Source organism: Pristiophorus japonicus, chromosome 1, assembly GCF_044704955.1.
Source record: "Pristiophorus japonicus isolate sPriJap1 chromosome 1, sPriJap1.hap1, whole genome shotgun sequence".
Taxonomy (NCBI): domain Eukaryota; kingdom Metazoa; phylum Chordata; class Chondrichthyes; family Pristiophoridae; genus Pristiophorus; species Pristiophorus japonicus.
Window position 1 is genome coordinate 54093238 of NC_091977.1, and position 27120 is coordinate 54120357.

General features: G+C 46.3%; 1 protein-coding gene and 1 pseudogene across 6 annotated transcripts in view; one reads left to right on the forward strand and one right to left on the reverse strand.

Moving 5' to 3' along the window:
• pde8b (phosphodiesterase 8B) overlaps positions 1 to 27120 on the reverse strand; it is a 496872-nt gene that overhangs the window by 156056 nt on the left and 313696 nt on the right. The gene's annotated exons all lie outside the window — the stretch shown is intronic.
• LOC139278800 (U2 spliceosomal RNA) lies at positions 22566 to 22743 on the forward strand (annotated as a pseudogene).

A 27120-nucleotide genomic window follows, 5' to 3' on the forward strand; every position in this document is an offset into this window, starting at 1 on the left:
ATATTAGCATGGATAGAGGATTGGCTAACTAACAGAAAACAGAGAGTTGGAATAAATGGGTCATTTTCTGATTGGCAAACAGTAACTAGCGGGATCAATACTGGGGCCTCAACTATTTACCATCTCTATTAATGACTTGGATGAAGGGATCAAGTGTAATGTAGCCAAGTTTGCTGATGATACAAAGATGGGTGGGAAAGCAAATTGTGAGGAGGAAACAAAAAATCTGCAAAGGAATATAGACAGGTTAAGTGAGTGGGCAAAAATTTGGAAGATGGAGTATAATGTGGGAAAATGTGAGGTTATCCATTTTGGCCGAACAAATAGAAAAGCAAATTATAATTTAAATGGAGAAAAATTGCAAAGTGCTGCAGTACAGAGGGACCTGGTGGTCCTTGTGCATGAAACACAAAAAGTGAGTCTGCAGGTACAGCAAGTAATCAGGAAGGCAAATGGAATGTTGGCCTTTATTGCAAGGGGGATAGAGTATAAAAGCAGAGAAGTCCTGCTACAACTGTACAGGATATTGGTGAGGCCACACCTAGAGTACTGCATACAGTTTTTACTGTGTTCCTAACACAGATGAGACTGCACACAGGGAGGTTAAAGTAACAGTGATCTCAGTCTTTATTAAGACACTCCAGAATGAGGAACAGGCCTTAGGGGCCGGCTTATATACAGTGCTCCCAAGGGATGCTGGGATCCCTTGGAACTTCAGGGGATGCACTCTTTAGTGGCGGAACATGGGAGTGCATGCTTTACAGATACACAACATCACTCCCCCCCAAAGTCAAAGTGAAAACTATTTACAAGGTGAGGCGGTCGGGAGTCTTTCTTTCCCTGGTGGACCGCCTCGGTACAAATGTCTGTTCTGGTGTGTTGGCTGTGCCTTTGCTGGGCTGTCGTGTTGTTGGCCCTGCAGGGCTGCTGGGTGAGCCTGGCCTTGCTGGGCTGTTGGGCATGATGGTTTCGATTTCTTGGTCTGGGGTGGTGTCGTTGATCCTTTGGGTGTGTGTTGTGGGCTCGAAAAAGGTGGTGTCTGCTGTGGGTTGTTCAGGGCAGTCTGTGAACCGCAGCCTCCACGTGCTTTCTGCAAATTTGTCCATTGTGTAGTTTGACTACAAACACCTTACCCCCTTCTTTAGCTATCACCGAGCCCGTGATCCACTTGGGACCATGTCCATAGTTTATCACATACACAGGGTCATTCAGATCAACTTCCCATGAAACAGTGGCGCGACCATCGTTTACATTTTGTTGCTGCCGCCTGCTCTTTACCTAATCATGCAGGTTGGGGTTAACCAGCGAGAATCTGGTTTTAAGTGTCCTTTTCATAAGTAGCTCAGCCGGGGCACCCCTGTGAGCGAGTGGGGTCTCGTGCGGTAGTTGAGCAGTACTCGGGACAGGTGGGTTTGGAGTGAGCCTTTTGTGACTCGTCTGAGGCTCTGTTGATGGTTTGTACTGCCCACTCTACCTGCCCATTGGAGGCTGGTTTAAACGGGGCCGAGGTGACATGTTTGATCCCATTGCGGGTCATGAATTCTTTAAATTCGGTACTGGTGAAACATGGCCCGTTGTCACTGACCAGTATGTCAGGCAAGCCGTGGGTGGCAAACATGTCCCTCAGGCTTTCAATGGTGGCTTCCCGACATTATTTCACATTCAATCCATTTTGAAAAAGCATCCACCACCACCAGGAACATTTTACCGAGAAACGGGCCCGCATAGTCGACATGGATCCTCGACCATGGTCTGGAGGGCCAGGACCACAAACTTAGTGGTGCCTCTCTGGGTGCGTTGCTCAACTGAGCACACACGCTGCATTGCCGTACACAGGACTCTAAGTCAGAGTCGATACCGGGCCACCACACGTGGGATCTGGCTATCGCTTTCATCATTATTATTCACGGGTGTGTGCTGTGGAGATCCGAGACGAACGTCTCCCTGCCCTTTTTGGGTAGCACTACGTGGTTACCCCACAGCAGGCAGTCTGCCTGAATGGACAGCTCGTCCTTTCGCCGCTGGAATGGCTTGATTAGCTCTTGCATTTCAACGGGGTTGCTGGCCCAGCTCCCATGCAGTACACAGTTTTTTACTAGGGACAGCAGAGGATCTTGGCTGGTCCAAGTCCTAATCTGGCGGGCCGTGACAGGTGATTTATCATTTTCAAACGCTTCCATGACCATCAACAAGTCTGTGGGCTGTGCCACCATCAACAAGTTTGCAGGCTGCGCCATCTCCAACCCCGTGGTGGGCAATGGTAGCCGACTGAGAGCATCCGCACAGTTCTCAGTGCCTGGCCTGTGGCGGATGGTATAGTTATCTGCTGATAGCGCGAGTGCCCAGCTTTGTATGCGGGCTGCGGCATTAGTATTTATCCCCTTGTTTTCTACGAACAGGGATATGAGGGGCTTGTGATCGGTTTCCAGCTCAAATTTCAGGCCAAACAGGTATGCATTTCATTTAACCCGAAGACACACGCTAATGCCTCTTTCTCAATCATGCTGTCGGCCCTCTCGGCCTTAGACAAGCTCCTGGAGGCATAGGCGACAGGTTGCAAATTCCCTGCAACATTAGCTTGTTGTAATACACACCCGACTCCGTACGACGATGCATCACATGCTAGCACGAGTCTTTTACACGGGTTATACAATACAAGCAGCTTGTTGGAGCATAAAATGTTTCTGGCTTTCTCAAAAGCAATTACTTGGTTTCTTCCCCGATACCCAGTTCTCACCTTTACGCAATAACACATATAGGGGCTCGAAGAGGGTGCTTAACCCCGGTAGGAAGTTACCAAAATAGTTGAGGAGTCCCAGGAACGACCACTGCTCCGTGACTTTCTGTGACCTGGGCGTGTTCCTGATAGCCTCTGTCTTGGTGTCTGTGGGCCGAATGCTGTCCACCGCGATCTTTCTCCCCAAAAACTCCACTTCTGTTGCCATGAAGACACATTTCGATCTCTTCAGCGGCAGCCCTACGCGATCTAGTCGCTGGAGAACCTCCTCCAGGTTCTGTAGGTACTCGACGGTGTCCCGACCCGTGATCAATATGTCGTCCTGAAAACCCACCGTGCGTGGTACCGACTTGAGTAGGCTCTCCATGTTTCTCTGGAAGATCGCTGCAGCCGACCAAATTCCAAACGGGCATCTGTTGTAGATGAACAGTCCCTTGTGCGTGTTGATGCAGGTGAGGCCTTTCGAAGACTCCTCCAGCTCCTGCATCATGTAGGCCGAAGTCAGGTCGAGCTTGGTGAACGTCTTGCCTCCTGCCAGCGTCACAAATAGGTCGTCTGCCTTAGGTAGCGGGTATTGGTCCTGTAGCGAGAAACGATTAATAGTTACTTTATAATCGCCGCAAATCCTGACCGTACCATCACTTTTGAGTACTGGAACAATCGGGCTGGCCCACTCGCTGAATTCCACTGGGGAGATGATGCCCTCGTGTTGCAGCCTGTCCAGCTCGATTTCCACTCGCTCTCTCATCATGTGAGGTACCGCTCACGTCTTGTGGTGAATGGGTCATGCTTCTGGGACCTTCGCCCCGGAAAAGTCTCCAATGCCTGGCTCAAAAAGGGAAGGAAATTTGTTAAGAACCTGGGTACAAGAGGCCTCATCGACATGTGATAGCGCTCGGATGTCATCCTAGTTCCAGCGGATTTTGCCCAGCCAGCTCCTTCCAAGCAGTGTGGGGCCATCGCCCGGGACAATCCAGAGTGGCAGTTTATGTACCGTGCCCTCGTAGGTGACCTTGATCATGGTGCTGCCCAGGACAGTGATAAGCTCTTTGGTGTACGTTCTCAGTTTCGTGTGGATGGGGCTCAGGGCTGGTCTGAGTGCCTTGTTGCACCACAGTCTCTCAAACATCTTTTTATTCATGATGGATTGGCTAGCGCCAGTGTCCAGTTCCATGGCTACGGGTAAGCCATTCAATTTTACATTTAGCATTATCGGTGGACATTTCGTAAAAAATGTGTGCACCCCATGTACTTCAGCATGTGCCTCCTCTCTCTGAGGCTCGAAATTGCTTTGATCCACCATGGACCAATCTGCTCTGCCACGTGGCAGTTAGCAGATTTTGCAGAGCTTGCAGCTCGTTTGCAAGCTTGTTGGAGGTGCTCCATTGTTCCACAGCTCTTGCAAACATACCCTTTGAAGCGGCATGAATTGGCTGAATGGAAGCCTCCACAACACCAACAAGGTGTGAATTGCCTTGCATTCATCCTTTGTTGGGGACTCTGAGTCATCTGGGTCACCTGAGGCCTGCCGGCAGTGGCAGACTCGTGGGTTTCTGCCCTGTACATTTCTGCTCACAAACACAGTTCCAGTTAATTGATGAACATTGCTAGCACTTGTGTGCTGAGAGATTTGTTTGGTGTTATCACTGGTGGACATAAACGCCTGTGTTATCGCAATGGCCTTACTGAGGGTCGGTGTTTCTACAGTCAAAAGTTTTCGGAGGGTGGTCTTGTGGCCAATGCCCAGTACAAAAAAGTCTCTGAGCATTTGCTCCAGGTAGCCATCATACTACATTGTCCTGCAAGTCGCCTTAACTCTGCGACATAGCTCACCACTTCTTGACCTTCAGATCGCTGGCACATGTAGAACCGATACCTCACCATCAGCATGCTCTCCCTCGGGTTAAGATGCTCCCGAACCAGTGTACACAGCTCCTCATATGACTTATCTGTGGGTTTCACCGTAGCCAAAAGATTCTTCATGAGGTTGTAGGTCGGTGCCTCGCAGACCGTGAGGAGGACCGCTCTCCTTTTTGCAGCGCTTCCTTCTCTGTCCAGCTCGTTGGCTACAAAGTACTGGTCTAGCCGATCGAGATAGGCTTCCCAGTCCTCACCCTCCGAGAACTTCTCCAGGATGCCCACAGTTTGTTGCATCTTTGCATTGGATTCGTATACTCGTCGCCAGTTATTGTGTTCCTAACACAGATGAGACTGCACACAGGGAGGTTAAAGTAACAGTGACCTCAAGGAAGAGGCATATAAATTGGCAACAAATCTGAGGACTGGGAGAAATTTAGAATTCAACGGAGGAGGAGTAAGGGTTTAATTAGGAGGGGGAAAATAGAGTATGAGAGGAAGCTTGCAGGGAATATTAAAACTGACTGCAAAAGCTTCTATAAATATGTGAAGAGAAAAAGATTAGTAAAGACAAACGTAGGTCCCTTGCAGTCAGATTCAGGTGAATTTATAATGGGGAACAAAGAAATGGCAGACCAATTGAACCAATACTTCGGTTCTGTCTTCACGAAGGTACGAGGGGACAATGGGTCTGGTGAGAAGAAGGAACTGAAGGATATCCTTAAGAGGTGGGAAATTGTGTAAGGGAAATTGATGGGATTGAAGTCCAATAAATCCCTGGGGCCTGATACTCTGCATCCCAGAGTACTCAAGGAAGTGACCCTAGAAATAGTGGATGCATTGGTGATCATTTTCCAACAGTCTATCGACTCTGGATCAGTTCCAATGGACTGAAGGCTAGCTAATGTAACACCACTTTTTAAAAAAGGAGGGAGCGAGAAAACGGGTAATTATAGACCAGTTAGCGTGACATCAGTAGTGGGGAAAATGTTGGAATCAATCATGAAGGATGGAATAGCAGCACATTTGGAAAGCAGTGACAGGATCGGACCAAGTCAGCATGGATTTATGAAAGGGAAATCATGCTTGACGAATCTTCTGGAATTTTTTGAGGGTGTAACTAGTAGAGTGGACAAGGGAGAACCAGTGGATGTGGTGTATTTGGACTTTCAAAAGGCTTTTGACAAGGTCCCGCACAAGAGATTGTTGTGCAAAATCAAAGCACATGGTATTGGGGGTAATATACTGATGTGGATAGGGAACTGGTTGGCAGACAGGAAGCAGAGAGTGGGGATAAACGGGTCCTTTTCAGAATGGCAGGCAGTGACTAGTGGAGTGCCACAGGGCTCAGTGCTGAGACCCAGCTCTTTACAATGTACATTAATGATTTAGATGAAGGAATTGAGTGTAATATCTCCAAGTTTGTGGATGACACTAAACTGGGTGGCGGTGTGAGCTGTGAGGAGAACGCTAAGAGGCTGCAGGGTGACTTAGACAGGGTAGGTGAGTGGGCAAATACATGGCAGATGCAGTATAATGTGGATCAATGTGAGGTTATCCATTTTGGGGGCAAAAACATGAAGGCAGAATATTATCTGAATGGCGGCAGACTAAGAAAAGGGGAGGTGCAACGAGACCTGGGTGTCATGGTTCATCAGTCACTGAAAGTGGGCACGCAGGTACAGCAGGCGGTAAAGAAGGCAAATAGTATGTTGGCCTTCATAGCTAGGGGATTTGAATATAGAAGCACGGTGATCTTAATGCAGCTGTACAGGGCCTTAGTGAGGCCTCACCTGGAATATTGTGTTCAGTTTTGGTCTCCTAATCTGAGGAAGCACTTTCTTGCTATTGAGGGAGTGCAGCGAAGATTCACCAGACTGATTCCAGGGATGGCTGGACTGTCATATGAGGAGAGACTGGATCAACTGGGCCTTTATTCACTGGAGTTTAGAAGGATGAGAGGGGATCTCATAGAAACGTATAAGATTCTGACGGGACTGGACAGGATAGATGCGGGAAGAATGTTCCCGATGTTGGGGAAGTCCAGAACCAGGGGACATAATCTTAGGATAAGGGGTAGGCTACTTAGGACTGAGATAAGGAGAAACATCTTCACTCAGAGAGTTGTTAACTTGTGGAATTCCCTGCCGCAGAGAGTTGTTGATGCCAGTTCACTGGATATATTCAAGAGGGAGTTAGTTATGGCCCTTACGGCTAAGGGGATCAAGGGATATGGAGAGGAAAGGGGCACTGAAGGAATGATCAGCCATGATCTTATTGAATGGCGGTGCAGGCTCGAAGGGCCGAATGGCCTACTCCTGCACCTATTTTCTATGTTTCTATGTTTCTATTAAGACATTCCAGAGTGAGGAACAGGCCTTAGGGGCCGGCTTATCTACAGTGCTCCCGAGGGATGCTGGGATCCCTTGCAACTTCAGGGGATGCGCTTCCTGGTGGCGGAACATGGGAGTGCATGCTTTACAGATACACAACAGTTTTGGTCTCCGTATTTAAGGAAGGATATACTTGCTTTGGAGGCTGTTCAGAGAAGGTTCACTAGGTTGATTCCGGAGATGAGAGGGTTGGCTTATGAAGATAGGTTGAATAGGTTGGGCCTATACTCATTGGAGTTCAGAAGAATGAGAGGTAATCTTATCGAAACATATAAGATAATGAGGGGGCTCGACAAGGTGGATGCAGAAAGGATAGGAAAACTAAAACTAGGGGACATAGTTTAAGAATAAGGGGCTGCCCATTTAAAACTGAGATGAGGAGGAATTTCTTCTCTCAGAGAGTTGTAAGTTTGTGGTATTCTCTGCCCGAGAGAGCTGTGGAGGCTGGGTCATTGAATATATTTAATGTGAAGATAAACAGATTTTTGACCGATAATGGAATAAAGTGATGGGGAGTGGGGAGGAAAGTAGAGCTGAGTCCATGATCAGATCAGCCGTGATCTTATTAAATGGTGGAGCAGGCTCGAGGGGCCAAATGGCCTACTCCTGTTCCTATTTCTTATGTTCTTATTTTAAATATGTGAGGTGTTTTTTTATTTATTGTGTTGTGTTTCTGTGCTTTTGGGGAGATTGTCATTGATAGTAATGGGAGCTTGTAGAAACGGAGGTCCTATTATTATCAGTGAGAGTACTCTATGTTCATTGGTGATCCAGGCCCACGTGCACTTACATTCCTGGGATGTGAGCCCATGCGCTGCACAATGAATGGAGGCTTCGGACCGCAAGTATACATTCCTCCGGGACTACCAGGCACTTTCGTAAAAAAGATTTAGTCGGAGGCGTCCGCCTGCAGGATGTCTCCCACCGCAATCTTGGGCCAATATTTCAAGAAGAACAAAGGAGTTCTCCCCGTGTCCTATCCAACACTTAACCCTCAACTAATACTACCTAAAGCAGGTTAAATGGTCTTTCATGTTTGTGGGACCTCGCTGTGTGCCAAATTGCAAAACAGTGACTACACTTCAAAAGCAATTCATTGGCTATAAAGAGCTCTGGGATATCCTGAGGGTTTGGATGGTGGTATAAGTGCAAGTTCTGTCTTTAAATTGCACTTACAATTCCATTTCCTAAGAAATATTTTTTTTTGAAAAAATGAATGGTATGAATTTCATGACAGCTCAAATTAAACATGGCAATGATTACAAAAGTACAAAAGGTACACAATGCCAGCAAGTTCTTTATACACAGCTATAATTGATCACATTTACGATACGTACAGCAGAGCACCAGTGGAGCAGCTACTTGTCACTGTCAGCTAAAGAATATCATATGCTTTGTTCGTCACAATGTATAAAAGTAACTGGTCGGTAACTCCCAGATGGTTATATTATTTTTTTCTGCAGTACTAGGTTACACCTTGTTGTTGGTGATGGTATCATACAAATGTTTAACACTCACATATTAAATTCCTCTCTCCACTATTTGAAGGTGCTTTTAATCTGTTTAAAATAAAGGAGTTAACACCTCTATTAAAATAACAGAGGAAGGAATCTAGTGCCAGTGCACTCAGCTCGCAATACTGGTTATTTCCAGGCTATTGTGCTTTGAAATGTTTATTGAAAGCGAAGAGTTTATTCCATAGCTCACTCTGCCAGCCACAAGATGTTGATAAGAATTCCCCATGGCACAAAAAAACTGGAGAGGTAATTGATTTGTTCGTGCCTTGAATTGGGGCATTAGTGGGATGGCAGAGGTCAGGAAACCAAGCAGACATCAGTTCTATTCTCCAGTTAGACCTGGGACAGGCACGTGAAGGTCCGGCTACCTGCAGAGAGGTGAGGTAGTGAGATTTTAACTCTGGCAGATGTTGTTGGTGAAGCCTCCTCTTCCCAATGACAGGTGCACCAGTGCACATCCTGTGGCATCCAAATGAAATGTGAATGTCTGTCTTACCCTTAGGCTGCAAGGTACTTCTGAAGCATCCCAATCACAACGTGCCACGGTATTAGCATTACATATATGGTAATATATGAGAGAAGGGGACCGAAATTCAGCCTCCCGATTAGGTCTCTGGCTGCCGGAAAGCAGCTGCCACGCGGCGGTGTCGAATGGCCACCGATTTTTTTTGTTGAATTTCCACCACTCGCAAAATTCTCCTCAAGGGTTTTTCCGGCAGTGACCATATCCACCCCACTCCACCCACTTACGCCCCGCTGCTGCTGAAGCCTCCTAAGTGGAATTTAAAGGCACTTTGTCTAAATGCACGTAGCAGTCGTAACAAAATAGATGAGTTGATGGCATAAATAGATACAAATGGGTATGATCTGATAGCCATTACAGAGACGTGGTTGCCAGGTGAACAGGACTGGGAATTAAATATTCAGGGGTATTTGACAATCAGGAAGGACAGGCAGAAAGGAAAAAGAGGTGGGATAGCTCTATTGATAAAGGATGGAATCACTGCGATAGTAAGAAACGATTCTGGCTCAAATGATCAGGATGTTGAAACAGTTTGGGTGGTGATAAGGAATAATAAGGGGTAAAAGTCACTGTTGGGCGTAGTCTATTGGTCCCCTAACAGTAGCAACTCTGTTGGTCGGAGTATAAACCAAGAAATAGCGGGGACTTGTAAAAAGCAACAGCAATAATCATGGGTGATTTTAACCTCCATATTGGTTAGAGAAATCAAATTGGTCAGGGTAGCCTTGAGGAAGAGTTCATAGAGTGCATAAGGGACGGGTTCCTTGAGCAGTATGTAATGGAACCAACCAGGGGGCAGGCCATCTCGGATCTGGTTTGTAATAAGAACATAAGAACATAAGAACATAAGAAATAGGAACAGGAGTAGGCCATACGCCCCCTTGAACCTGCTCCGCCATTTAATACGATCATGGCTGATCTGATCATGGACTCAGCTCCATTTCCCTGCCCGCTTCCCATAACCCCTTATCCCCTTATCATTTAAGAAACTGTCTATTTCTGTCTTAAATTTATTCAATGTCCCAGATTGCACAGCTCTCTGAGGCAGCGAATTCCACAGATTTACAACCCTCTGAGAGAACAAATTTCTCCTCATCTCAGTTTTAAATGGGCAACCCCTTATTCTAAGATTATGCCCTCTAGTTCTAGTCTCCTCCACCAGTGGAAACATCCTCTCTGCATCCACCTTGTCAAGCCCTCTCATAATCTTATACGTTTCGATAAGATCACCTCTCATTCTTCTGAATTCCAATGAGTAGAGGCCCAACCTACTCAACCTTTCCTCATAAGTCAACCTCCTCATCCCTGTAATCAACCTAATGAACCTTTTCTGAACTGCCTCCAAAGCAAGTATATCCTTTCGTAAATATGGAATCCAAAACTGCACGCAGTATTCCAGGTGTGGCCTCACCAATACTCTGTATAACTGTAGCAAGACCTCCCTGCTTTTATACTCCAACCCCTTTGCAATAAAGGCCAAGATTCCATTGGCCTTCCTGATCACTTGCTGTACCTGCATACTGTCCTTTTGTGTTTCATGCACAAGTACCCCCAGATCTCATTATACTGCAGCACTTTGCAATTTTTCTCCATTTAAATAATAACTTGCACTTTGATTTTTTTTCTGTCAAAGTGCATGAACTCACACTTTCCAACATTATACTCAATCTGCCAAATTTTTGCCCACTCACTTAGCCTGTCTATGTCCTTTTGCGGATTTTTTGTGTCCTCCTCACACATTGCTTTTCCTCCCATCTTTGTATCGTCAGCAAACTTGGCTACGTTATACTCAGTCCCTTCTTCCAAGTCATTAATATAGATTGTAAATAGTTGGGGTCCCTATTACGCTCATAATAAAGGGTGAGACAGAGTACTGTGTGTACTGAGCAAGTGTGACCTTAGCTCCTTAAGATTCCAGCGTGCTGCTCTGGAATGGCCTGCTTATATACTGTGCTCCCAAGGGATGCTGCGATCCCTTGGGATTCCAACAGGTAGGCCCTCTGGTGGTCAGGTGTCATGCAGGTTACAAAGGGTTAAATACATAACATCACTCGCCCGTGAAGTCAACAGTACACTTATTTACAAGGTGAGACGATCTGGGGCTTTACGCTCCCTTGTCGATTGTCTCAGTACAAATGTTGGTGTGGGTGAGTTGGTCAGTTCTTCACTGGGCTGTTGGGCAGCCGGCCTTGCCGAGTTGCTGGGGATGATGAGTTCGGCTTCGTGGTCAACCATGATGTCAGTTGCCACTTGTGTGTGTGTTGGAGGGTCAAAGTTGGTGGTGTCCCCTTCGGGTTATTCATAGCTGTTGGTGAACCGCAATTTGATTTGGTCCAAATGTTTTCTGTGCGTTTGTCCATTGGCCAATTTGACCTAAAACACCCTATTCCTCTCTTTGGCTGTGACAGTGCCAGCAAGCTATTTGGGACCATGTCCATAATTGAGCTCAAACACAGGATCATTGATCTCAATATCGCGTGACAAATTTGCGTGGTCATGGTACACACTTTGTTGATGCCGCTTGCCTTCCTTGTGATCATGAAGGGTGGACAAAAGAGAGCCTTATTTTAAGCGCCCTTTTCATAAGCAGCTCGGCTGGGGGAACTCCAGTGAGTGAGTGGGGTCTGGTGCGGTAGCTGAGCAGCACTCGGGACAACCGGGTCTGCAGGAAGCCTTCCGACACACGTTTCAAGCTTTTTTTGATGGTCTGAACTGCCCGTTCTGCCTGGCCGTTGGATGCGGGCTTGAACGGGGCAGATTTGATCCCATTGCGGGTCATGAATTCCTTGAATTCAGCACTGGTGAAGCACGGCCCATTGTCGCTGACTAGGACATCAGGCAAGCCGTGCGTGGCAAACATGGCTCATAGGCTTTCAATGGTGGCCGTGGACGTGCTTACAGACATTATTGCACATTCAATCCATTTTGAGTAAGCGTCCACGATAACTAAAAACATTTTGCCTAGAAATGGGCCCGCATAGTCTACATGGATCCTCAACCACAGTTTAGAGGGCCATGACCACAAATGCCGGCTGCCCAACAGCCCAATGAAGAACTGACCAACCCACCCACATCCGCATTTGTACCGAGACCATCGACAAGGGAGCGTAAAGCCCCAGATCGTCTCTCTGGGTGCATTGCTCAGCTGAGAGCAAGTGTTGCACTGGCGCACGCATGACTCTAAATCTGAGTCGATGCCGGGCCACCACGCATGGGATCTGGCTATGGCTTTCATCATTATGATGCCTGGGTGGGTGCTGTGTATTTCACATATGAATGTCTCTCTGCCTTTCATGGGCAAGATCACGCGATTGCCCCACAATAGACAGTCCGCCTGCAGGGACAACTCTTCTTTGCGTCTGTGGAACGGTTTAATCACCTCCTGCATCTCCATTGGGACACCGGACCAGCTCCCATGGAGGACACAGTTTTTTTACCAAGGACAGCAAAGGATCCTGGCTGGTCCAGTTCCTGATCTGGAGGGCCATGACAGGGGACTTCACCTTCTCAAATGCCTCCATGACCACGAGCAAGTCCGCTGGCTGTGCCATTTCCACCCCGGTGGTGGGCAATGGCAGCCGACTGAGAGCATCTGCGCAGTTCTCTGTGCCCAGACTGTGGCGATTACATAGTTGTATGCCAACGGTGTGAGCACTCATCTTTGGATGCGGGCAGAGGCATTGGTATTAATCCCTTTGCTCTCAGAGAACAGCAATATGAGCGGCTTGTGGTCAGTTTCAAGCTTAAACTTGAGGCCAAATAAGTACTGGTGCATTTTTTTAATCCTGTAAACGCACGCCAGAGCCTCTTTTTCAACCATGCTGTAGGCCCTTTCGGCCTTGGACAAACTCCTGGATGCACAGGCGACCGGTTGCAAAATTCCCGATTCATTAGCCTGTTGTAACACACACCCGACCCCATATGACGACACATCGCAAGCTAGCACTAATCGTTTACAAGGGTTAGACAAGACAAGCAGTTTGTTAGAACACAACAGATTTCTGGCTTTCTTAAAGGCAGCCTCTTGTGAATTCCCCCATACCCAGTGGTCTCCCTTGCTCAGTAGTGCATGGAGGGGTTATAGCAGGGTGCTTAACCCAGGTAGGAAATTACCAAAATGGTTAAGGAGTCCCAGGAACGACCGCAGCTCTGTCACGTTCTGTGGTCGCAGCACATTCTTGATGGCCTCCATCTTGGTGTCGGTGGGTCTGATGTCGTCTGCTGCGATTCTCCTTCCCAAGAATTCAATGTCCTGTGCCAGGAAAATAACTTTGAGCGTTTCAACCTGAGCCCCACGCGATCAACCGACTAAGAACCTCCTCCAGATTCTTCAAGTGCTCCATGGTGTCCCGACCTGTAATGTCGTCCTGAAAGACCACTGTACAAGGAACCGACTTTAGTAGGCTCTCCATGTTCCACTGGAAGATCGCCTCGGCCAACCAAATCCCGAACGGGCACCGGTTGTAGATATACAGACCTTTGTGCGTGTTGATGCAGGTGAGGCCTTTCGAAGACGCCTCCAGCTCCTGCGTCACGTAGGCTGAGGTCAGGTCCAGCTTGGTGAATGTCTTCCCTCCAGCCATGGTTACAAATAGTTCATCTGCCTTGGGTAGCGGGTACTGGTCCTGCAGCGAAAAACGGTTAATCGTTACTTTATAGTCCCCACAAATTCTAACCATGCTGCCCTCCTTGAGTACTGGGACAATCGGACTGGCCCAGTCGTTGAATTCCACTGGCGCAATGATGCCTTCACGTTGCAGCCTGTCCAGCTCAATTTCCACTTTTTTACGCATCATGTATGGTACCGCCTGAGCCTTGTGGTGGATGGGTCACGTACCGGGAACCAAATGGATCTGCGCTTTCGCTCCTGAGGAGCTTCCAATGCCTGGCTCGAACAACGATGGAAACTTGCTCAGAACCTGGCTACATGAGGCGTCATCGACGGACGAAAACGCTCAGATGTTGACCCAGTTCCAGCGGATTTTTCCCAGCCAACTTCTGCCAAACGTGGGGCTATCCCCTGGTACAATCCACAGCGGGAGTTCGTGTACTGCTCCGTCGTAGGAGACTCTGACTTCAGTACTGCCAATTACCGGGATTAGTTCCTTGGAGTAAATCCTTTGTTTGGTGTGAATGGAGCTGAGCTTGGGCCTGTGTGCCTTATTTCCCCACAGCCTGTTGAAGGCCTTTTTACTCATTATGGATTGACTTGTCCTCGTGTCTAGCTCCATAGATACTGGAATGTCATTCAGTTCAACTTTCAACATTATTGGTGGACATTTCGTAGTGAACGTGTGTACTTCATACATTTCTTCCTCCTCAGTACGAGTCTCCAATTCAGCCTGATCCACTGTAGATCGATCGTCCTCTGCAACGTGGTGGTTTGCAGCTCGCCTGGAGGTGTCACATTGTTCTGCAACCATTGCACACATAGTGCTTAAAGCAGCATTGATAGGGCCGATGATCACCTCCGCAGCGCCAACAGGGTGGTAACTGCCTCGCATTAACAGTTGATGACGGACTCTGGATCAATTGAGGTCGGGCCACAACAGCCGGCATGTACGTTCTGCCATGTACATTTCTGCTCAAAACCGACGCTACTTTATGCACAGTACTGGCCGAAACTTCTTTGATTTGCGAAATCTGCTTGGTGTTGTCGCTGGTGGACATAAATTCCTGGGCTATCGTTATGGATTTACTTAGATTCGGAGTTTCTACGGTCAACAGTTTGCGAAAGATTGTCTCATGTCCAATGCCCAATTACAAAAAAGTCTCTGCGCATTTGTTCTAGGAATCCCTCAAACTCACAATGTGCTGTGAGGCACCTTAGTTTGGCGACGTAGCTCGGCACTTCATGGCCCTCCGATCGTTGAAACGTGTAGAACCGATATCTCGCCATCAAAACGCTTTCCTTAGGATTTAGGTGCTCCCGGACCAGCGTACACAATGCTTCATAGGATTTCTCTGTTGGTTTTGCCGAGGCCAGGAGATTTTTCATGAGGCCATAGGTTGTTGCCCCACAGACATTTAGGAGGATCGCCCTTCGTTTGGTAGCGTTCTCGTCCCCTTCCAGCTCGTTGGCCACGAAGTATTGGTTGAGTCTCTCCACGAAGCCTCCCAATCATCCCCTTCTGAGAACTTCTCCAGGATGCCGACTGTTTTTTGCATTTCCCCCGGTTGTTCGTTACCTCGTCGCCAATTATTACGCTCATAATAAAGGGTGAGACAGAGTACTGTCTGTAATGAGCAAGTGTGACCTTAGCTCCTTTAATAAGATTCCAGAGTGCAGGTACTTCATGGGTGGCCTGCTTATATACTGTGCTCCCAAGGGATGCTGGGATCCCTTGGGACTCCAACAGGTGGGCCCTCTGGTGGTCAGGTGTCATGCCGGTTACAAAGGGTTAAATACATAACAGTCCCAGCACTGATCCCTGTGGCATCCCACTAGTTACTGGTTGCCAACCAGAGAATGAACCATTTATCCCGACTCTCTGTTTTCTGTTAGTTAGCCAATCCTCTATCCATGCTAATATATTACCCCCAACGCCGTGAACTTTTATCTTGTGCAGTAACCTTTTATGCAGCACCTTCCGGAAGTCCAAATACACCACATCCGCTGGTTCCCCTTTATCCACCCTGTTCGTTACATCCTGAAAGAACTCCAGCAAATTTGTCAAACATGACTTCCCCTTCATAAATCCATGCTGACTCTGCCTGACTGAATTTTGCGTATCCAAATGTCCTGCTACTGTTTCTTTAATAATGGACTCCAACATTTTCCCAACCACAGATGTTAGGCTAACTGGAGTATAGTTTCCTGAGACAGGATGAATAAACAATCTCCTAGTAAAGGATCCCCTTGGAATGAGTGATCATAGCATGGTTGAATTTCAAATTCAGATGAAGGTTGAGAAAGTTGGATCTCAAACCAGCGTACGAAGCTTAAATAAAGGAAACTATGAAGGTATGAGGGCAGAGTTGGGTAAAGTGGACTGGGAAAATAGATTAAAGTGTAGGACGGTTGATGAACAGTGGTGTACATTTAAGGAGATATTTCACAACCCGCAAGAAAAATATATTCCAGTGTGAGGAGGAAAGGGTGTAAGAGAAAAGAGAGCCATCTGTGATTAACTAAAGAAATAAAGGACGGTATCCAATTAAAACCAAGGGCATACAAAGTGGCCAAAACTAGTGGGAGGACAGAAGATTGGGAAGTTTTTAAAAGCCAGCAAAGGATGACTAAAAAAATGATAAAGAAAGGGAAGATAGACTATGAAAGTAAACTAGCACGAAATATAAAAACAGATAGCAGGAGTTTCTATAGGTATATAAAAAGGGAAAGAGTGGCTAAAGTAAATGTTGGCCCCTTAGAGGAATTAATAATGAGGAACATGAAGATGGCAGGAACTCTGAACAAATATTTTGTATCAGTCTTTACGGTAGAGGACACTAACTATATCTCAACAGTGGATAGTCAAAGGGCTATAGCGGGGGAGGAACTTAACACAATCACAATCCCTAGGAGGTGGTACTCAGTAAGATAATGGGACTAAAGGCAGATAAATCCCCTGGACCTGATGGCTTGCATCCGAGGGTCTTAAGAGAAGTAACGGCAGGGATAGTGGATGCACTGGTTGTAATTTACCAAAATTCCCTGGATTCTGGGGAGGTTCCAGCAGATTGGAAAACTGCAAATGTAACACCCCTATTTAAAAAAGGAGGCAGACAAAAAGCAGGAAAGTATAGACCAGTTAGCCTAACATCTGTGGTTGGGAAAATGTTGGAGTCCATTATTAAAGAAACAGTAGCAGGACATTTGGAAAAACATAATTCGATCAGGCAGAGTCAGCATGGATTTATGAAGGGGAAATCATGTTTGACAAATTTGCTAGAATTCTTTTAAGATGTAACAAATAGGATGGATAAAGGAGAACCAGTGGATGTGGTGTATTTGGATTTCCAGAAGGCATTTGACAAGGTGACACACAAAAGGTTGCTGCACAAGACAAAAGTTCACGGGTTGGGGGTAATATATTAGCATGGATAGAGGATTGGCTAACTAACAGAAAACAGAGAGTCAGGATAAATGGTTCATTCTCGGGTTGGCAATCAGTAACTAGTGTGGTGCCGCAGGGTTCAGTGCTGGGACCCCAACTATTTACAATCTATATTAACGACTTGGAAGAAGGGACTGAGTGTAACGTAGCCAAGTTTGCTGACGATACAATGATGGGAGGAAAAGCACTGTGTGAGGAGGACACAACAAATCTGCAAAAGGACATAGACAGGCTAAGTGAGTGGGCAAACATTGGGCAGATGGAGTATAATGTTGGAAAGTGTGAGGTCATGCACTTTGACAGAAAAAAATCAAAGAGCAAGTTATTATTTAAATAGAGAAAAATTGCAAAGTGCTGAAGTATAGCAGGACCTGCGGGTACTTGTGCATGAACACAAAAGGATAGTATGCAGGTACAGCAAGTGATCAGGAAGGCCAATGGAATCTTAGCTTTTATTGCAAAGGGGATGGAGTATAAAAGCAGGGAAGTCTTGCTACAGTTATACAGGGTATTGGTGAGGCCACACCTGGAATACTGCGTGCAGTTTTGGTTTCCATATTTACGAAAGGATATACTTGCTTTGGAGGCAGTTCAGAGAAGGTTCACTAGTTTGATTCCGGGGATGAGGGGGTTGACTTATGAGGAAAGATTGAGTAGGTTGGGCCTCTACTCATTGGAATTCAGAAGAATGAGAGGTGACCTTATCGAAATATATAAGATTATGAAGGGGCTTGACAAGGTGGATGCAGAGAGGATGTTTCCACTGGTGGGGGAGACTAGAACTAGAGGGCACAATCTTAGAATAAGGGGCCACCCATTTAAAACTGAGATGAGGAGAAATTTGTTCTCTCAGAGGGTTGTAAATCTGTGGAATTCGCTACCTCAGAGAACTGTGGAAGTTGGGACACTGAATAAATTTAAGACAGAAATAGACAGTTTCTTAAACGATAATAATTAAGGGGTTATGGGGAGCGGGCAGGGAAGTGGACATGAATCCATGATCGGATCAGCCATGATCGTATTAAATGGCGGAGCAGGCTCGAGGGGCCGTACGGCCTACTCCTGCTCCTATTTCTTATGTTCTTATGTTCTTATAGTTGAAATCCCCCCATGATTATTATTCTATGTTTTTCACTAATTTCCCGAAATTGTCTGCATATTTCTTCCTCCACCTCCCACCTCCACTTGACGACATCAAGCTGCACTGTGATATCTGCCATCCGATATTGTCCCGTCTTTCAGTGCCATGCTAACTCGTCCCTTTTCTCTTTCCTCCTGCTCTTTCTCAGCAGCTGCCACCCGCAGAAGAAGACACCTCAGAGGAGAAGAATCCATCTGAGGAGGCGCTGTGACATGCTGTGTCACTGCCAAGCGGCAGCAGACAGGGTGTTAGTTAGCGAGTTAGAGGGCATTACACGTGGTGATACACCCAGCACGAGTGTATAGCAGCAGGGACTGGTGGCAGAGACAGCACAAAAGGCGCGAGGAGGACACAGGCGGACTTCAGGGTCTCAAGCTCTCAGAAGAAATGAGCTTGCTTCCCATGAGCAGTTATATCAATTATTGGGAAGGCCAGCTGGGCCAGACTGCCCTGCAGCAGCCAAAGCGTTGCATTCTGCAGCCCGGCCCTCCAAGACAAAAGCTCCCAGAAATTGCCATCCACGAGCAACTCAGGGCTCTTCACATGAGCAACAGGAGTCTTAGAAACATAGAAACATACAAAATAGATGCAGGAGTAGGCCATTCGGCCCTTCGAGCCTGCACCGCCATTCAATGAGTTCATGGCTGAACATGCTACTTCAGTATCCCATTCCTGCTTTCTCGCCATACCCCTTGATCCCCCTAGTAGTAAGGACTTCATCTAACTCCTTTTTGAATATATTTAGTGAATTGGCCTCAACAACTTTCTGTGGTAGAGAATTCCACAGGTTCACCACTCTCTGGGTGAAGAAGTTTCTCCTCATCTCGGTCCTAAATGGCTTGCCCCTTATCCTTAGACTGTGACCCCTGGCTCTGGACTTCCCCAACACTGGGAACATTCTTCCTGCATCTTTGAGGATATAACGAGCATGGTGGATAGAGGGATGTGGTGTATTTAGATTTCCAAAAGGCATTCGATAAGCTGCCACACAAAAGGTTACTGCAGAAGATAAAGGTACGCGGAGTCAGAGGAAATGTATTAGCATGGATAGAGAATTGGCTGGCTATCAGAAAGCAGAGAGTCGGGATAAATGGGTCCTTTTCAGGTTGGAAATCGGTGGTTAGTGGTGTGCCACAGGGATCGGTGCTGGGACCACAACTGTTTATAATATACATAGATGACCTGGAAGAGGGGACAGAGTGTAGTGTAACAAAATTTGCAGATGACACAAAGATTAGTGGGAAAGCGGGTTGTGTAGAGGACACAGAGAGGCTGCAAAGAGATTTAGATAGGTTAAGTGAATGGGCTAAGGTTTGGCAGATGGAATACAATGTCGGAAAATGTGAGGTCATCCACCTTGGGAAAAAAAACAGTAAAAGGGAATATTATTTGAATGGGGAGAAATTACAACATGCTGTGGTGCAGAGGGATTCTGGGTCCTTGTGCATGAATCCCAAAAAGTTAGTTTGCAGGTGCAGCAGGTAATCAGGAAGGTGAATGGAATGTTGGCCTTCATTGTGAGAGGGATGGAGTACAAAAGCAGGGAGGTCCTGCTGCAACTGTACAGGGTATTTGTGAGGCCGCACCTGGAGTACTGCGTGCAGTTTTGGTCACCTTATTTCAGGAAGGATATACTAGCTTTGGAGTGGGTACAAAGACGATTCACTAGGCTGATTCCGGAGATGAGGGGGTTACCTTATGATGATAGATTGAGTAGACTGGGTCTTTACTCGTTGGAGTTCAGAAGGATGAGGGGTGATCTTATAGAAACATTTAAAATAATGAAAGGGATAGACAAGATAGAGGCAGAGAGGTTGTTTCCACTGGTCGGGAGACTAGAACTAGGGGGCACAGCCTCAAAATACGGGGGAAACAATTTAAAACCGAGTTGAGAAGGAATTTCTTCTCCCAGAGGGTTGTGAATCTGTGGAATTCTCTGCCCAGGGAAGCAGTTGAGGCTAGCTCATTGAATGTATTCAAATCACAGTTAGATAGATTTTTAACCAATAAGAGAATTAAGGGTTATGGGGAGCGGGCGGGTAAGTGGAGCTGAGTTCACAGCTAAATCAGCCATGATCTTGTTGAATGGCGGAGCAGGCTCGAGGTGCTAGATGGCCTACTCCTGTTCCTAATTCTTATGTTCTTATGTTCTTATGTTCATCTAACCTGTCTAAACCCGTCAGAATTTTAAACGTTTCTATGAAATCCCCTCTCATTCTTCTGAACTCCAGTGAATACAAGCCCAGTTGATCCAGTTTTTCTTGATATGTCAGTCCCGCCATCCCGGGAATCAGTCTGGTGAACCTTCGCTGCACTCCCTCAATAGCAAGAATGTCCTTCCTCAGGTTAGGAGACCAAAACTATACACAATACTCCAGGTGTGGCCTCACCAAGGCCCTGTACAACTGTAGCAACACCTCCCTGCCCCTGTACTCAAATCCCCTCGCTATGAAGGCCAACATGCCATTTGCTTTCTTAACCGCCTGCTGTACCTGCATGCCAACCTTCAATGACTGATGTACCATGACACCCAGGTCTCGTTGCACCTCTCCTTTTCCTAATCTGTCACCATTCAGATAATAGTCTGTCTCTCTGTTTTTACCACCAAAGTGGATAACCTCACATTTATCCACATTATACTTCATCTGCCATGCATTTGCCCACTCACCTAACCTATCCAAGTCACTCTGCAGCCTCATAGCATCCTCCTCGCAGCTCACACTGCCACCCAACTTAGTGTCATCCGCAAATTTGGAGATACTATATTTAATCCCCTCGTCTAAATCATTAATGTACAATGTAAACAGCTGGGGCCCCAGCACAGAACCTTGCGGTACCCCACTAGTCACTGCCTACCATTCTGAAAAGTACCCATTTACTCCTACTCTTTGCTTTCTGTCTGCCAACCAGTTCTCAATCCATGCCAGCACACTACCCCCAATCCCATGTGCTTTAACTTTGCATATTAATCTCTGGTGTGGGACCTTGTCGAAAGCCTTCTGAAAGTCCAAATACACCACATCAACTGGTTCCCCCTTGTCCACTCTACTGGAAACAGCCTCAAAAAATTCCAGAAGATTTGTCAAGCATGATTTTCCTTTCACAAATCCATGCTGACTTGGACCTATCATGTCACCTCTTTCCAAATACGCTGCTATGACATCCTTAATAATTGATTCCATCATTTTACCTACTACCGATGTCAGGCTGACCGGTCTATAATTCCCTGTTTTCTCTCTCCCTCCTTTTTTAAAAAGTGGGGTTACATTGGCTACCCTCCACTCCATAGGAACTGATCCAGAGTCTATGGAATGTTGGAAAATGACTGTCAATGCATCCGCTATTTCCAAGGCCACTTCCTTAAGTACTCTGGGATGCAGACCATCAGGCCCTGGGGATTTATCGGCCTTCAATCCCATCAATTTCCCCAACACAATTTCCTGATTAATAAGGATTTCCCTCAGTTCCTCCTTCTTACTAGACCCTCTGACCCCTTTTATATCCGGAAGGTTGTTTGTGTCCTCCTTAGTGAATACCGAACCAAAGTACTTGTTCAATTGGTCTGCCATTTCTTTGTTCCCAGTTATGACTTCCCCTGATTCTGACTGCAGGGGACCTACGTTTGTCTTTACTAACCTTTTTCTCTTTACATATCTATAGAAGCTTTTGCAGTCCATTTTAATGTTCCCTGCAAGCTTCCTCTCGTACTCTATTTTCCCTACCCTGATCAAACCCTTTGTCCTCCTCTGCTGAGTTTTAAATTTCTCCCACTCCCCGGGTTCACTGCTATTTCTGGCCAATTTGTATGCCACTTCCTTGGCTTTTGATAAGGTCCCACATGGTAGACTGGTCATGAAGGTTAAAGCCCATGGGATACAGGGCAAAGTGTCAAGTTGGATCCAAAATTGGCTTGGAGATAGGAAGCAAAGGGTAATGATTGATGGATGTTTTTGTGACTGGAAGGATATTTCCAATGAGGTTCCGCAGGGCTCAGTACTGGGTCCTTTGCTTTTTGTGATATATGTCAACGATTTAGATTTGAACATAGGGAGTATGATTAAGAAGTTTGCAGACGACATTAAAATTGGCTGTGTGGTTGATAATGAAAAGGAAAGTCATGGGCTGCAGGAGGATATCAATCTACTGGTCAGAGCAGTGGCAAATGGAATTTAATTCAGAGAAGTGTGAGGTGATGCACTTTGGGAGGGCTATTAAGGAAAGGGTATACACACTAAGCGGTAGGCCACTTAACAGTGTAGATGAACAAAGGGACCTTGGAGTGCTTGTCCACAGATCCCTGAAAGTAGCAGGCCAGGTGGATAAGGTGGTTAAGAAGGCATATGGAATGCTTCCTTTTGGCTAAGATCAAGTGTAGTATCTGTTCTTATCAGTTTAATATCCCCTATGGGGACATGATATTGAATTGATTTTTGGACAGGGAGCTGGATCTGGGGCATGTCCCGTCCACTCCATGCACCGACCTGGTATTGCAATATTTCCAGGAACGGTGCAACTTCGCCTCTCGGCCTTTTGGCCTAAGATCAAACATATTGGCGCAAAGTGATCTTTGGCGTTAGAGTTGATCTGGAACGAAATTGGATTAAAAAAAAAAAATTTTTTTTAAATATGGAATGCTTGCCTTTGTTGGCCGAGGCATAGAAGATAAGAGCAGGGAGGTTATGCTTAACTTGTATAATACTTTGGTTAGGCCACAGCTAAAGTACTGCAGTTCTGGTTACCGTATTATAGGAAGGATGTGATTGCACTAAAGAGGGTGCAGAGGAGATTTACAAGGATGCTGCCTGGAATGGAGAATCTTAGTTATGAGGACAGATTGGATAGGGTGGGTTTGTTCTCATTGGAACAGAGGAGGTTGAGAGGAGACCTCATTGAGGTGTACAAAATATTGAGGGGCCTGGACATAGTGGATCATAAGGGCCTATTCCATTGGTGGAGGGATCTATTATGAGGGGGCATAGTTTTAAGGTGGTTGGTGGAAGGTTTAGAAGGGATTGGAGGGAGGGCTTCTTTATATGGAGGGTTATGGGGATCTGGAACTCGCTGCCTGGAAGAGTGGCGGATGCAGAAACCCTCACCACTTTTAAGAGATGGTTGGATGGGCATTTAAAGTGCCGTAACCTGCAGGGTTACAGACCCAGAGCTGGTAATTCAGATTAGACTGGATGACCTTTTGTTGGTCGGCGCAGATATAATGGTAAGTACTGCAGTGAATAGAATAGGGTGATTTCCTGAATTAGTTTCAATCGCCTGGATGGGTCAGAGAGGAATTTTCCCAGATTTTTTTCTCCCTAAATTGGCCTGGGTTTTTATCTGGTTTTTGCCTCTCCAGCAGATCACATGGCTCCGGTTGGGGTGGAGTGTAGAATGTTTTAGTATAAGGGGTGTCACAGTTGTGTGAGGCGGACTGATTGGGCTGGGTGCTCTTTGCTTTTCCATCATTGTTCATAGGTTTATATGTAACCTTTAGGGATGCTGACCAAAGGCCGTGTGGCGCTTTGTCGGCCGGCGTGGACACAGTGGACCGAAATGGCCTCCTTTTGCGCTGTAAATTTCTATGTTTCGAAGTTCTGCTACAAGAGGCTGCATAGGTCAGCAACAGCCTGCCTGATGAAGCATTATCTTTTCCTGCACTGTGCCTCAGAAATATCCAAGGAAGTAACTTTTGGCCTGTAGCCCCTATAGGCTGGTAATAGCCTCACGTGCTGTCTTCTACAACCCAGCTCCTGCTTGTCCTGGCTACAGTACGCGGACGACGCCTGCGTCTGCGCACATACAGAGGCTGAAGTCCAGGACATAGTCAATGCATTTACTGAGGCGTACGAAAGCATGGGCCTTATGCTAAACATCAGCAAGACAAAGGTTCTCCACCAGCCTGTCCTTGCTGCACAGCACTGCCCCCCAGTCATCAAGATCCAGTGGACAACGTGGACCACTTCCCATATCTCAGGAGGCTTCTATCAACAAGAGCAGGCATTGACGACGAGATCCACCACCGCCTCCAGTGCGCCGGTGCAGCCTTCGGCCGACTGAGGACCAGCCCCTCAAAACTGCCACCAAGCTCATGGTCTACAGGGCTGTAGTAATAGCCGCCCTCCTGTATAGCTCAGAAACATGGACCATGTACAATAGACACCTGAGGTCATAGAAACATAGAAACATAGAAAATAGGTGCAGGAGTAGGCCATTCGGCCCTTCGAGCCTGCACCGCCATTCAATGAGTTCATGGCTGAACATGCAACTTCAGTACCCCATTCTTGCTTTCTCGCCATACCCCTTGATCCCCCTAGCAATAAGGACTACAACTAACTCCTTTTTGAATATATTTAGTGAATTGACCTCAACAACTTTCTGTGGTAGAGAATTCCACAGGTTCACCACTCTCTGGGTGAAGAAGTTTCTCCTCATCTCGGTTCTAAATGGCTTACCCTTATCCTTAGACTGTGACGCCTGGTTCTGGACTTCCCCAACATTAATAAGAACATAAGAACATAAGAACATAAGAACTAGGAACAGGAGTAGGCCATCTAGCCCCTCGAGCCTGCTCTGCCACCCAACAAGATCACGGCTGATCTGGCCGTGGACTCAGCTCCACTTACCCGCCCGCTCCCCAGAACCCTTAATTCCCTTATTGGTTAAAAATCTATCTATCTGTGATTTGAATATATTCAATGAGCTAGCCTCAACTGCTTCCTTGGGCAGAGAATTCCACAGATTCACAACCCTCTGGGAGAAGAAATTCCTTCTCAACTCGGTTTTAAATTGGCTCCCTCATATTTTGAGGCTGTGCCCCCTAGTTCTAGTCTCACCAACCAATGGAAACAACCTCTCTGCCTCTATCTTGTCTATCCCTTTCATTATTTTAAATGTTTCTATAAGATCACCCCTCATCCTTCTGAACTCCAACGAGTAAAGACCCAGTCTACTCAATCTATCATCATAAGATAACACCCTCGTTTCCGGAATCAGCCTAGTGAATCGTCTCTGTACCCCTTCCAAAGCTAGTATATCCTTCCTTAAGTAAGGTGACCAAAACTGCATGCAGTCGTCCAGGTGCGGCCTCACCAATACAGTTGCAGCAGGACCTCCCTGCTTTTGTACTCCATCCCTCTCGCAATGAAGGCCAACATTCCATTCGCCTTCCTGATTACCTGCTGCACCTGCAAACTAACTTTCTGGGATTCATGCACAAGGACCCCCAGGTACCTCTGCACTGCAGCATGTTGTAATTTCTCCCCATTCAAATAATATTCCCTTTTACTGTTTTTTTTCCCAAGGTGGATGACCTCACATTTTCCGACATTGTATTCCATCTGCCAAACCTTAGCTTAACCTATCTAAATCTCTTTGCAGCCTCTCTGTGTCCTCTACACAACACGCTTTCCCACTAATCTTTGTGTCATCTGCAAATTTTGTCCCCTCTTCCAGGTCATCTATGTATATTGTAAACAATTGTGGTCCCAGCACCGATCCCTGTGGCACACCACTAACCACCGATTTCCAACCCAAAAAGGACTCATTTATCCCGACTCTCTGCTTTCTGTTAGCCAGCCAATTCTCTATCCATGCTAATACATTTCCTCTGACTCCGCGTACCTTTATCTTCTGCAGTAACCTTTTGTGTGGCACCTTATTGAATGCCTTTTGGAAATCTAAATACACCACACCCATCGGTACACCTCTATCCACCATGCTCGTTATATCCTCAAAGAATTCCAGTAAATTAGTTACACATGATTTCCCCTTCGTGAATCCATGTTGCGTCTGCTTGATTGCACTATTCCTATCTAGATGTCCCGCTATTTCTGTCTTAATGATAGCTTCAAGCATTTTCCCCACTACAGATGTTAAACTAACCAGCCTATAGTTACCTGCCTTTTGTCTGCCCCCTTTTTAAAACAGAGGCGTTACATTAGCTGCTTTCCAATCTGATGGCACCTCCCCAGAGTCCAGAGAATTTTGGTAGATTATAATGAATGCATCTGCTATAACTTCCGCCATCTTTTTTAATACCCTGGGATGCATTTCATCAGGACCAGGGGACTTGTCTACCTTGAGTCCCATTTGCCTGTCCAGCACCAACCCCCTAGTGATAGGGATTGTCTCAAGGTCCTCCCTTCCCACATTCCCGTGACCAGCAATTTTTGGCATGGTTTTTGTGTCTTCCATTGTGAAGACCGAAGCAAAATAATTGTTTAAGGTCTCAGCCATTTCCACATTTCCCATTATTAAATCCCCTTTCTCATCTTCTAAGGGACCAACATTTACTTTAGTCACTCTTTTCTGTTTTATATATCGGTAAAAGCTTTTACTATCTGTTTCTATGTTTTGCGCAAGTTTACATTCGTAATCTATCTTCGCCTTCTTTATTGCTTTCTTAGTCATTCTTTGCTGTCGTTTAAAATGTTCCCAATCTTCTAGTTTCCCACTAACCTTGGCCACCTTATGCGCATTGGTTTTTAATTTGATACTCTCCTTTATTTCCTTGGTTATCCACGGCTGGTTATCCCTTCTCTTACCGCCCTTCTTTTTCACTGGAATATATTTTTGTTGAGCACTATGAAAGAGCTCCTTAAAAGTCCTCTACTGTTCCTCAATTGTGCCACCGTTTAGTCTGTGTTCCCAGTCTACTTTAGCCAACTCTGCCCTCATCCCACTGTAGTCCCCTTTGTTTAAGCATAGTACACTCGTTTGAGACACTACTTCCTCACCCTCAATCTGTATTACAAATTCAACCATACTGTGATCACTCATTCCGAGAGGATCTTTTACTGGGAGATCGTTTATTATTCCTGTCTCATTACACAGGACCAGATCTAAGATAGCTTGCTCCCTTGTAGGTTCTGTAACATACTGTTCTAAGAAACAATCCCGTAT